Below are 12,114 nucleotides of genomic sequence, written 5' to 3'. Positions count from 1 at the left end.
TATACCTCTAAACTACCGTACATGCCATACTGTAGCTATCACTGTCATTGTCATGTTTTTTATATCATGTTCATATCACTATTTGCACTTCTGGTTAGATGCTAAACTGCATTTCGTTGTCTGGTACTTGTACTGGCTGTTTGTACTCTGAAATGACAAAGTTGAATCTAATGTAGTGTAAGCTAAAGCACGTAGCCTACAGATCTGAAGCCAGGCTAAGGCTGGTCTCCCCACAGCGTGTCTTTTGTTCCCCCGACACAGGAAGACGGATACAAAACAACCCCAGTAGGAATCTGAACCCGACTGCGTCAGACTTCCTCCTAAAAAGGTTAAAGGGGACTTAGAATGGATGAGAGAGAGAGAGGGGGGGGGAACAGAAATGTTTGTGACTCCATTGTAGAGAGGGATGTTTGTTCCTGCTTCTGCACCCAATTCTTACCATAAGGAAGTTGGACCCAATATCAAGTTATCGCAATACTGATATTTAACCTGCGATCATTTTCCACTTAAAACGCACACACACACACACACACACACACACACACACTCAGAGTCAGACACTCAGGGGAATGTGTACAGATAGCTACTTCCCATAGACTAGCATGACGTAAGGAGACAGTTATGCACATATCTCAGGCTTTCTCAGCAACAAGGCCCCATGGTCATATTAGGCAGACCCACACTAATGCATTAAAGAACACAGGCAGAACACACACACACACACACACACACACATAATGAGAACCACAATGGGGTTAGTAGCCTTCCAGGACGAGACTACTTCTTTGTCTTTTGTCTTGTGCTTCTTGGGGAATAATGTTCTCTAGATTTGTATCGTCATGAATCATGATGCATGCCATTGCGGCCTTATCCGCAAATTCTTGTCAACGTGTTCCGCTTGCTGGTTCATACTGGCTGGATGTCTGAGTGCTGGGTTTGTGCTCACTCCGTGTCACCGTCTTCATTAGGGCCCCCTCAGAGTCGGTTGGCTGCTGTCGTCCCAGTTTGATGTTCTTACTGGCTGTTTAACTCTTTGATGTGCTTACTGGCTGTTTAACACTTAACTTGTTTTTCGGGGCGCTCTCTGGCACAAACTTCTTACTGGCCGACACAGTCTTGGCGCTGTTTCCTTACTGGCTGCTGCCAGTGTCTCCATGTGGTGTCCATCTTGGCTATGTCTGCCACAGAAGTGTGTGTGTGCGTGTGTGTGTGTGTGTGTGTGTGTCTAAAGGGCATTATGCTGATGTGGCTGTAGCAGGACAATAGAGACCATTGTCTGCCAGCAGCCCAGATCACATTCGCTGTATTTCCCCATCCTGGGTGGCCACACCCTCACCAGCAGGCCCCCTCCCAGAGTCCCATGGCTCCGTCGGTGTGTCCCTGATCTACAGGTGTCAAAAGACTGTGTGTGTTTTGTATCTGTCACTGTCATTTGTATGTAGACTATGGGGTGTGAATGTGTGTGTTTTATAGAGTGTCAATATGTGCGAGAGTGTGTGTGTGTGTGTGCGCACAGTGCATGTCTATTTATGACAGCTGTTCAAAGGCATTACGGGCACAGAGAAGCCGCGTAGTTTTCCGCGAGTGAGCGTGCAACTGTGTTTTCCCCTCTGCCTCTTCCATCCCCTGTTCAAACATCTCCTTATGCTCATGACCTCATCACAGCCCCGCCCCTCTGTTCCAACCCCTACCTCCCCACCCTGTGATGACATCACCCCTGCCGTCTCTCTCCTCAACTCTCCTCTCCTCTTTTCTCCTCTCCAGACCAGTGGCTGAAGTTTACCCATGTCCCCAGGGGGCCCTAGCCTGAGCCCTCTGCCTGTCTTCCTCCCTGCCTGCCTGCCTCCCTCCCTGCCTGCCTGCCTCCCTCCCTCCCTCCCTCCCTCCCTCCCTTCCTCCCTGTCTCCGTCCCTGCCTTTCTCCCTCCCTGTCTCCGTCCCTGCCTTTCTCCCTCCCTCCCTCCCTCCCTCCCTGCCTCCCTCCCTGCCTGCCTCCCTCCCTCCCTGCCTTCCTAGCCGTCAGCACGTTGCAGAATGTGATGCCACCTGACCCTTGATCCAGTGGTCATTACTGCTCTGTGCCCCAGGCCGGGACCACGCATCGACCCCAGCCAGAGAGCGCTATCTATCCTTCCCTGGTTAGCACCAGAGAGGGTGGTAACACACACACACACACACACACACACACACACACACAGCATGGGAGATTCTGTGAAAATCTGAATCCACTGTGACTAGCTAGTTAGGTTTTCGGGAGTCAGATTTCGTATGTAGGCGGCTATGTGGAGAAAGGGACAGGCGGTAGAGAGCTGAAGATGATTCAGTTCGATTTGTCATATTGATGTTTTCTGATTGCTTTTTCTGGTGTGTAGGCCTAGCCCACACAGAGTGCTACAGAGAAAGTAGGAGCTAGTCGCCAGGCCACATAGACCTCATACACACTGCAAGTGAAACCAGTTTTGTCTCCTTAAAACCATGAAGCACACTGGGAAGGGTTGCCAAAACGTTTTACTTTGCACCCCCACAGAGCAAGTATCCTTCTATTTTTTTATTTATTTTTTTATCCTTAACCGTCTGGAAAACATTCAGTGGTTTTAGCCGTGAGTGTGTACAGGAAGCGGTTGCACAAGCCAGCATGAAAACAAACAGGAACATTTGAAACGTATTGATTTCCTTTTTTTTGTTTAACAGTTTTCAATTGAGTTAACAATTCATTTGTGGCATATAGTTGAAATGACATTGTATAAAAGTATAGGTCATCTGCACTGTCAAAATAATTACATTTATGAAGGGTATCCCCCCTCCCCCCACCCAGCTTAACATAACCCTCCCTGATCCTTCCAACCCCCCCCCTGTCCGTTTTAGTCCAGATTTCCACCAGGATGATTGTCCTGAAACGTATTGATGTTTAACAGAGAAAACAGAGTGAGAGGGTTAACATTGTTTCCCACAGGATTTGGTGAGACTTGACGGTCAGCAAGTGGTTGTCACTTGAATGAATGAATGGTCTTTATTGTCATTGCTATAGTACAGGTACCAAACAACGACATTTGGGAGGGGTGGCTCCCCTGGTGCTAGGGAAAAAAAAAAGAAAAAAAAAAGAAGGGAAAGGAGCTGGTTTACATAAATAAAGGCTATGTACACTATCCACTATACTATACTGTACAGATAAGACGACTAGGGTTGTCATATTGCACATAGTGTTATTGCACATTCATTTAAAGTGTCGCAGTTTGCAGGCTTGAAATGTACACATTTGTGCCTCAACACTACACCTGATTTTTTCAATCCAGCAGCTGCCATCAATCCGTCCAGACTGTCCAGGGCCCAGAACCTAGGTCTTTGCTGTGTTCAGGGCCTGGATGGCCCTGGGGTAGAAGCTGAGCTTCAGTCTGTTTGTCCTTGCGGCCATGGTCCTGTACCGCCTTTTCGAGGGCAGCCGGGCAAAGTGTTTGTACCCAGGGTGGGTTGGGTCTCTGGAGATCTTGGAGGCCTTCCTGAGGCAGCGTGTGTTGTACAGCTCTTCCAGAGAGGGGAGGGGGGCGCCGGTGATCTTCTGGGCTGTTCTCACGACTCTCTGTAGCACATTTCTCTCCGCGGTTGTGCAGCTGGAGAACCAGTTAAACTGTGACAAGATTTTAACCTTTTGAACAGTGAGGAATTAATCCCAATCTCCAGCAAACCGATGCTCTCGGGTTTGATACCTGCCTCTGACAACATTGCTACGGTTTCATTGTCAATGGCAACACATTCAACATTCCAATGCATCACAATCTTTTTTTCTTTTTCTTTTTTTACATTTTACAACATTCTTATGTTGCATTTGGCATTATCTTGCTGATGATTTGCAAGGCATTCTGGGATATTTCTCATGACGCTCAGTTTGGTGTGTGCCTCTGAAAAAACTCAGTTTGGAGGGACACGTATCCCTACCACTTCGCCTTACCCTTTTATCCCAACAAGAATCGGGACACCCTACCCCTACACATCAACACGCAAAACAGAGGAGTAGGGCTAAATTGTAGGGGCAATGGGGTGTAATGGGATTGGGCCCAAATCCCACTTTCAATGTAAAATCCCCACTGAAGATGCTTTTTAATCTAGGATCAGGCTTTAAGCCTTGTCTGTGAAACCGACCCTAGAATTGTATTGTTGTTGGTCACACTAGCCAATCCCAGAGTTATCTACTGGTATCCTAAACCATCTATTACAAGACTAGGCTGACGGCTGACGTCTGGGTTCTGGCTTGGGGTATATCCACACACACACTGTTCTGGTTGGACATACCAGATAGAAATAGACGAGAACAACTTGATTGTCCGCAGTCTCGACCGCACAATGACTTGAAACGTCCCTCCGTGTCTGCTGGTGCCTGCCAGGGGCTGTTCCCCCAGGCCTGTGGCTCTTTGTCAGGCCACAGAAACAGTTCGGAGTAGGGGTGGGCATCGACGATCGATAATTGATCGATAAGGATCTTGGTCGATCACAAAATAAAACATTTGGTCAATCACAAAAAAAAAAAAAAAAATCGGAGTTCGGAGCCCTTTTGGAGGCTGTGTAAAATGATCCTCCATAGAGCCTCCCCTCCACGATTCCTCTTCCTCATCCCCCTCTCCTTCCGTCCCGCGGCCCGCCCTCTGTCCCTCCCTCCCTACCTCCCTCTCAGGCTACGCACCAGCTGCTCTCCCCGTGGACTCCCCCCTCCCTACACCCCTCCTCCAGTCCGACCTCTAACCACTCTTCTCTTTCGCCGGCTCCCTCATTTTCTTTCCGCCCTGAGTGTGGAACTGTAGATGGGGCCTCAGGAACTTCAGTTCTCACCCACCGGGGATAATTAGAGGGTTAGTCAGTGTGGGGTTTTACTGGGGTCTTATCTGACGTGTGTGTGTGTGTGTGTGTGTGTGTGTGTGTGTGTGTGTGTGTGTGTGTGTGTGTGTCACTGTGTGCTTGCGTGCGTATGAGGTGGAGTTAACTCCATCTGAGTTGAGTGCTTTTACAGCAGTTTGTTGTGGTGGACATTAGACACCCCTCATGGAGGCTTTCTGGATGGTTATTTAGCTACTTGAGCAGTGTGTAGTAGGACGTTAGAAGTCTATCTGTAGGAGGGAGTACAGCTGAGCTATGGCCGTTTACAGCGGTCTGTTGTCCCCCTGAAACATGCCTCATGGTGGTTTTCTGGGTGTTTGGGCTACTTATGTACAGAACTTGAGCAGATATTGTTTGTGTGTCATCTTTATCTCTGTGTGTGTGCGTGTGTGTGCGTGCGAGTGTGTGCGCGTGCGTCTGCGTGCGTGCGTCAGCACTGCCCAGTCCCCTGTGTCTGGGTGGGTGTTCTGAACTGTTCTGTGTATGTGGTTTGTGTGTGCGTAATGTATGTATAAATAGCTTGAGACTTGCGGGAGTTATTAGGGCCTCTCTTTAAACAATCCTCTCATTTGAATCTGCAGCAGATCTGGTTACACTGATTACATTTAAAGAGAGGCCACTGGCTCTCTAAACAAGCCGGGGTGGGAAGGCTCCTGTGTCGGCTCTGTGTCTCAATGGAAAAATATGCAAAACATAAACAACTGAAAGATGAAAAAGGAGTTGAAATTGTTTCCTCTAAACACTGATAAAGTCAAGAGTTCTACAACACACACGCCAAGTGACACACACACACACACGCTTTGACTTCACTTTTGAATGCGTATCCACCTGTCTCTGAAATGGGCGGGGCTGCGTAGCCAGCCAGTTGGACAGACAAGTGCAGGCGAAGTAGACAGGTGTATCGAGTGTGTTACCTGGAGCTGTGCTGCTGTCATAGCAACAGCTGTGGAGGCGATGAAGTCACACCCACACGCACACACATGCACACAGTTACCTGGCCCATTTACAGTGAGGTAATAGTCGCTATCAGGAAGTCTTCCCTGTTCAGAGTCAATGGGGCTGTAAGTGGTTAAGCCGGGAAGTGAAACTATGTACACAGCCTAGAACACTAGAAGTGGGTGGAGTGATATGGGCAAGGAAAGAAAACTGAGGGTAAAGGTGGAAGCATAATTACCTGTAATAATGTTGTGAAATATTTTATTATTTTACCACGCCAACATTTTATAGGAACTATAATCTCACTGGTGGTGCATTTTGCCTTTTTAAATCTAATCCTTCTGCCCTTCAACTCTAACCTCAAGTCCTCAACCTCAATCTATCCAACATGATTTGATTACAATCCCCAATCCACCCTCCCATCATTTCAGATTAGTAGGGACATTACACACACACACACACACACACACACACAACATGTTTCCGTTCTGCTTTCATGCACACACCCTTGATAATGGTCTTTACCCATATGTTTAAACCTGTGTGGTTTTTATTTGGTACAGCCATCCATCCATATGTCAATCTTTCTGAATAAACCAATAAACAAACCACAGCACAAGGAAAGGACAGAATTGAGGCTCCTGCTGTACAAGCCAGTGTGTCAGTAACCCTGAGAGCGAGAGAGACGTTTTCGTTCTATTCTCATTCTGTGGGTGTAAGCGTCATTCTTTCACTCATTCCCAACGGCTTGGTGTTGCACTCTGCTACACACAAACATCACAACACACCTGTTGGTTCAAGAGCTTCAGGATCTCCCTGCCTGTGTGGACGTGTCCCTGCAGGTCCTGGTAGCAGAGAGCCAAAGACCTGCTGAGCGTGTCCCCCACGGCCACACCTGAGCCTAGCTGAACTGGCTTGGTTACGTTTGAGTCGCCGCCGCCGCCACCACACAGCAATTACTGTATATTGATGCAATTACATTTTTATTTTATTGCCCTTTATTTTGTGTGTTTGTTTTTTTGTGGTCTGAGCTGCTGTAACGCCAGAATGTCCCCTCTGGGATCAATAAAGTATCTATCTATCTATCTATCTATCTATCTAGCACACTTCTCCCCTGTTTCTATCTCGCAGTCCCTCTGCCTCTCACACGCAGACACACATCCTTGGATCTTCGTTCTCTGGCACAGTTCTTCGTCCGCTGTTAGTCATGGCTGAACAGCACCACGTTGCAGCCACTCTACCGGAATTATCTCTCACTCGGATCCTCCACCTCTTTTGCTCTCCCTCGCTCCATGCCCTGCCCTCTGGACCCGCCAGGCTAGTCTCCATCTGCCAGGGAGATCCGCCTGGTCTTCCCTGGCAACACCTGGCCTGGTCATCCCTCCACTAACACGCCTGGCTTGTACAGTCAAGGACAGTAACACATCTGGTCTATACAGTCAAGGACAGTAACACATCTGGTCTATACAGTAAAGCACAGTAACACACCTGGCCTATACAGTCAAGCACAGTAACACACCTGGCCTACAGTGAAGGACAGTAACAGGATGTACTGTACGTCCCTCGTCCTGTAGGCGTGTGGGTTCTCCTGTCGTACTGTGTTTTTGTTTTCTCCTCCTCACTCTCATTCACTACAGGAGTCCGTCCACGGTCGGCACTGGCATTCCCATCCGGCACCATCCGCCCACCTGTTCTGGACCAATCAGCCGTCGGTCTGTCTATTTAAAGCCCCTCCCTCTCTGTTCTCTGTCCGGGAGTCGTCGTCCTTCGTGTTTTGTTTGGTGTCCGTCGTTGAAAGTGCATCGGTAGCAGTTTCTTGTTATGGTTTAAAACGATACACAGTATAGTGTTTCTGGTTTTTTACGTGCAGGGACCGAGGGGATTGGAAAGCTGCTCATGGATTTACTTTGCATCACATAGCCACATCTTTGTTATAAACATTAGGCTAGGAACGGGGGTCCCTCTATGTGTTTATAGTAGATTTTGTGTGGTTAGGTAGCTACGGACTTTCTTTTAATAAGTTATTTTCTTTGGAACTGTTCACAGTCCCCTTGTGGCGATCATTTCTTTGAACAATAAATATTCATACATTTTAGTCCTGGTTTCATAGCGTTTGTGTTGCAACACACCTGCATTCAGCATGGTCGCTTCATCGTGTTAGGCCCTGATTATGCTCTAGACAGAAGGGTTGTAACACTGTAACCACACACACAAACAGGCTTACTCCACACACACACACACACACACACACACACTCATGCACATGCTTACTACACACACTTGCAGAGCAGGCTCATTCTTCCTACACAACATATACACACACACACACACTCACATAGGACTAAATCTATCATGTGCGTTTACACATGGGGGTCCAACCCATATACAGTAGTAGGAAGGAGCTCTTCCACATATAATACCATTTCAAGAGATCTTGGAGAGACACACACACACACACCCTGCGCTCCCTCAGAGGGCGGGCCTGGCTACAATGAGGGCATTCATGTCCATTCGCAGCGCTCCAGCCAAAGACCCAAGGCAAATGTGTCTCACACTCTGCTGGACTGGGCAGCCAACCCTCGGCCACCCCCGCCCTCCTCCTCATCCCTTTATCCCCCCCCTCTCTCTCTCGCTGGTTTTCTGACAGTTGTGCGCTTATCCCCTGTCTGTGTGCGTATGTGGGTGTATGCGTGTTGATTGCGTAACCTACAGTTGTGACGATTTCTGATCACATGTTGAGCAGATGACTCTGGGTGTAGGGCCCTAGAGTTGTGTGTGTGTGTGTGTGTGTGTGTGTGTGTGTGTGTGTCTGTCTGTCTGTCTGTCTGTCTGTCTGTCTGTCTGTCTCTGTCTGTGGTGTGGTGTAGCATAGTGAGGCTGTTCACCAGCATACCACATGCAGTATCCTCCACCCAGAAACACATGCTGCTGAATTATGTCTAATTCCCTCTTTCTTCTTCTCTCTCCTTCTCTCTCACCTCTGTGCCTGTGTCCTTTGTCAAAGTAAAGCCCTTTCCGTCCCTCTCCCTCTGTTCCTCTCTCCACCCCCCTCTCTCTCTCTCTCTCTCTCTCTCTCTCTCTCTCTCTCTCTCTCTCTCTCTCTCTCTCTCTCTCTCTCCCTGTTGTGTGTGTCAGGGTGTAGGGTTACTGCTCTAAAGCCTTGGTGTACCACTCCCCATCCCTCCCTCCCTCCCTCCCTCACACATGCAATGACAGCTACAGTGGGAGAGGAGAGGGGAGGGAGAGAGGACAAGAGGATTATGTTAAAGTTCAAAAGTCCAACTCCATCTTTCTCTTTGTCCCTGTCTTGCTCTTTGTTTCCCCTTTTTTATTTCTCTTCATCTCGACCGTTTTTCTTCTTCTGTTACCGGCTTCTACGTTTCGGGGGGTTTCCAGAAAAAAACTAAACATTTACCAGTATCACTCACTGCGCTCTTCTTTCTTTCTCTTTCTCTCTTGTCTTTCTCCCTCCCTCCCTCCCTCCCTCTGGGTCTTTGGCAGTTTTCAAAGTCTGGCTGGCTGGCGCTCACATGCTCTTTTATCCATCACTGCCTCTGGCTTAGTCTCTCCCTCTCTTTCTCTTTCTCCATCTCCCTCCCTCCCTCCCTCCCTGTCTGTCTTTTCCTCTGTTCAGAGCTTCTCCTGGCCTTTTCACAGAGCAGGCCTCGTGGGGAAGGGTGGTGTCTAACTCTGCTTGTCTCCTCTGCTCAGCTGTCTCTCATCCTTCACACAGAGAGAGAGAGAGAGAGATGTGTATACACCATATCCTTCACAGAGAGAGAGAGAGAGAGATGTGTATACTCCATATCCTTCACACACACAGAGAGAGAGATGGACAATGTCAAATGTCCACAGCGCGCGCAGGGGGGGCTCCCTTTACATGCTTTACATGATAGTCGTATGTTTATATATTGTCTACTGTACATGTAATATTGTCTACTGTACATGTACATGTAATATTGTCTACTGTACATGTACATGTAATATTGTCTACTGTACATGTACATGTAATATTGTCTACTGTACATGTACATGTAATATTGAGGACAACAAGCTAGTCCAGACCAGCGGCCAGGTCTCACTGCTGTCATGACAAAGGCATCCTAGGAATCCCTCCAGATGTTTCTGACGGTGACTCATGGATCTAGGAAGGAAACACACACACACACACACACACACACCTCCTCTTCCCCCCTTCCTGTTCTCCTTGTACTGTGTGGAGACCCTAATCACAGATCTAGTATCACAGTAATGACTCACTGCCCAGACTAGCCTGACTAGCCTGCCTCGCATGCGTGCAGTGTCGGCTGTAGCTCCCAGCTTGTCTTTGCAAATTACAAGCACAGTTAAACATCTCCTCAAGCCCCAGTCCTTTTCCACACGCACGCACGCACACACACACACACACACACACACACACACACACACACACACACACACACACACACACACACACACACACACACACCATCTACCGCTCAGTATGTCAGTTCTGGTTTATTCATAACTAGTGTATAACATCCTCTGATTTCTACCTCCACCAGCCTCCCCTGTTGCAGGCTGTATGGATGGACTACCCTCAGCCTGCCAACGTGGCCCAGACTCAGATGGAAAACACATGCTATTTATAGACACAACGACAAAGCGTCATTAAAGACAGACAGGCCTCCCAGAGATCACACTGTCCACAGACACACACACACACACACACACACACACACGTGTTAGGGTTGGGCGCGGTTATTTGAATATCCGAGTGGACGTTGGTATTCCATTAGGCTACGTTGTATTTTTGCATCATCATTTCATGAAAAGTTGTTGGATTAGATTTAGTATGAATTCTATCTAATGGTTCCTTGTTTACTGGAGGCTTAGGGTCACGTTTGAATAATTTACATAATTGGGGTGTAAAACGCTGTGTCACTGCTGCACTAGTTTACTGACTGACTGACTGAGTGGGTGAGTGAGTAAGCGAGCACACACACACACACACACACACACACACACAATCACACATTTGTCCTCTGCAGCGTAAAGACAGTTTTTGTAGGTGTCTCCCAGTGGGACCAGTGGTTCTGTAGGTGTCTCCCAGTGGGACCAGTGGTTTTGTAGGTGTCTCCCAGTGGGACCAGTGGTTCTGTAGGTGTCTACCAGTGGGACCACAACAGTGTGAGAATAGTGTGATTCTCCCCTCGGTACTGGTCTAGGATCAGCTGTTCCTACGGCAGTACAGACCCTCATCGTACGTGGTGAACATGGCAAAACCAGCTGTGGAACCGAGTATGAAAAAGCTAACGTTCCTCAATGTTATTTAATGCAAGATAAGACTTCCAAAACACCTCAACAGAAATTCACTGTCTACCCAACGTCAAAACATGTGCATTTTTAACGAGTCCCGCCCTCGGGTTGTCTTGCCGACCGTAGCCTTTGGGCTGATTGACAGGTGTCTGGCCCACTCACTGACTCAGCATGGGAGAGAGACAGGGATTGACAGGTGGGTGCTGTGAGGGACCTCCCCCTGCTGACAAGGGAGTCTCACTGCTGGTGTGAGTGACAGAGAGTGTCTGTGTGTGTGTGTGTGCGCACGCCCTATTGCTGTTGAAAGAACAAGTAGGGAACACACTCAGCCCATGCTGTTCTAGAATTGTTTTCCCCATCTGTCCATCTCTCTCTCTCTCTCTCGCCCTCTCCCCCTCCCTCTCTTTTCTTCTCTCCCCCTCCCCCTCTCTCTGTAGCGTAAACCCATGCGATGGATGGATGGATGGAGGGAGGGAGGGATGGCTGGCTGGTTATGATATGAACCGCTCCTCCCAGGCCCAGTCTGTCTCTGTTTGCATTCCATCCCCACCTGGGGAATGTTTGTCCTTCAAACATCTCTCCCTCCCTTCTCCCCTCTCCCCCCCAATGTCCTCCCCCTTTTTACTTGCCTGGGTCGTGTCTTCTCACGCCCCTGTCCTCCCTCCCTCCCTCCATTACTCCCTCCGTCCCTCCCTCTCCTTTCGTCATCCCCCCTCTGTTCTTGTCTGGTCCTTGTCTCCTCACACCCCTCCCTACTGTCTCTCTGTGGGTCTCTGTGGGTGAGTGTTGGTGAGTGTTGGTGATGGACAGCACTTGGGGAGTGATGGATGGGGATGACATCCAAGTTCTCAACTACTACAGTATTGCATTCCGTAAGCCCTGGTGTGTGTGTGTGTGTGTGTGTGTGTGTGTGTGTGTGTGCGTGCGGGGGGGCAGGAGAGGATCAGCGGTGGCTCATCACTGTAGTCACAGCCGTGGCAATTATTTGCTATCGAAATATATTTGATATACCTCA

The sequence above is a fragment of the Nansenia antarctica genome (genome assembly GCF_963989245.1).
Source record: "Nansenia antarctica genome assembly, chromosome: 2".
In the NCBI taxonomy this organism is placed as follows: Eukaryota; Metazoa; Chordata; class Actinopteri; order Argentiniformes; family Microstomatidae; genus Nansenia; species Nansenia antarctica.
Note: the sequence above shows the minus strand (reverse complement) of the source record.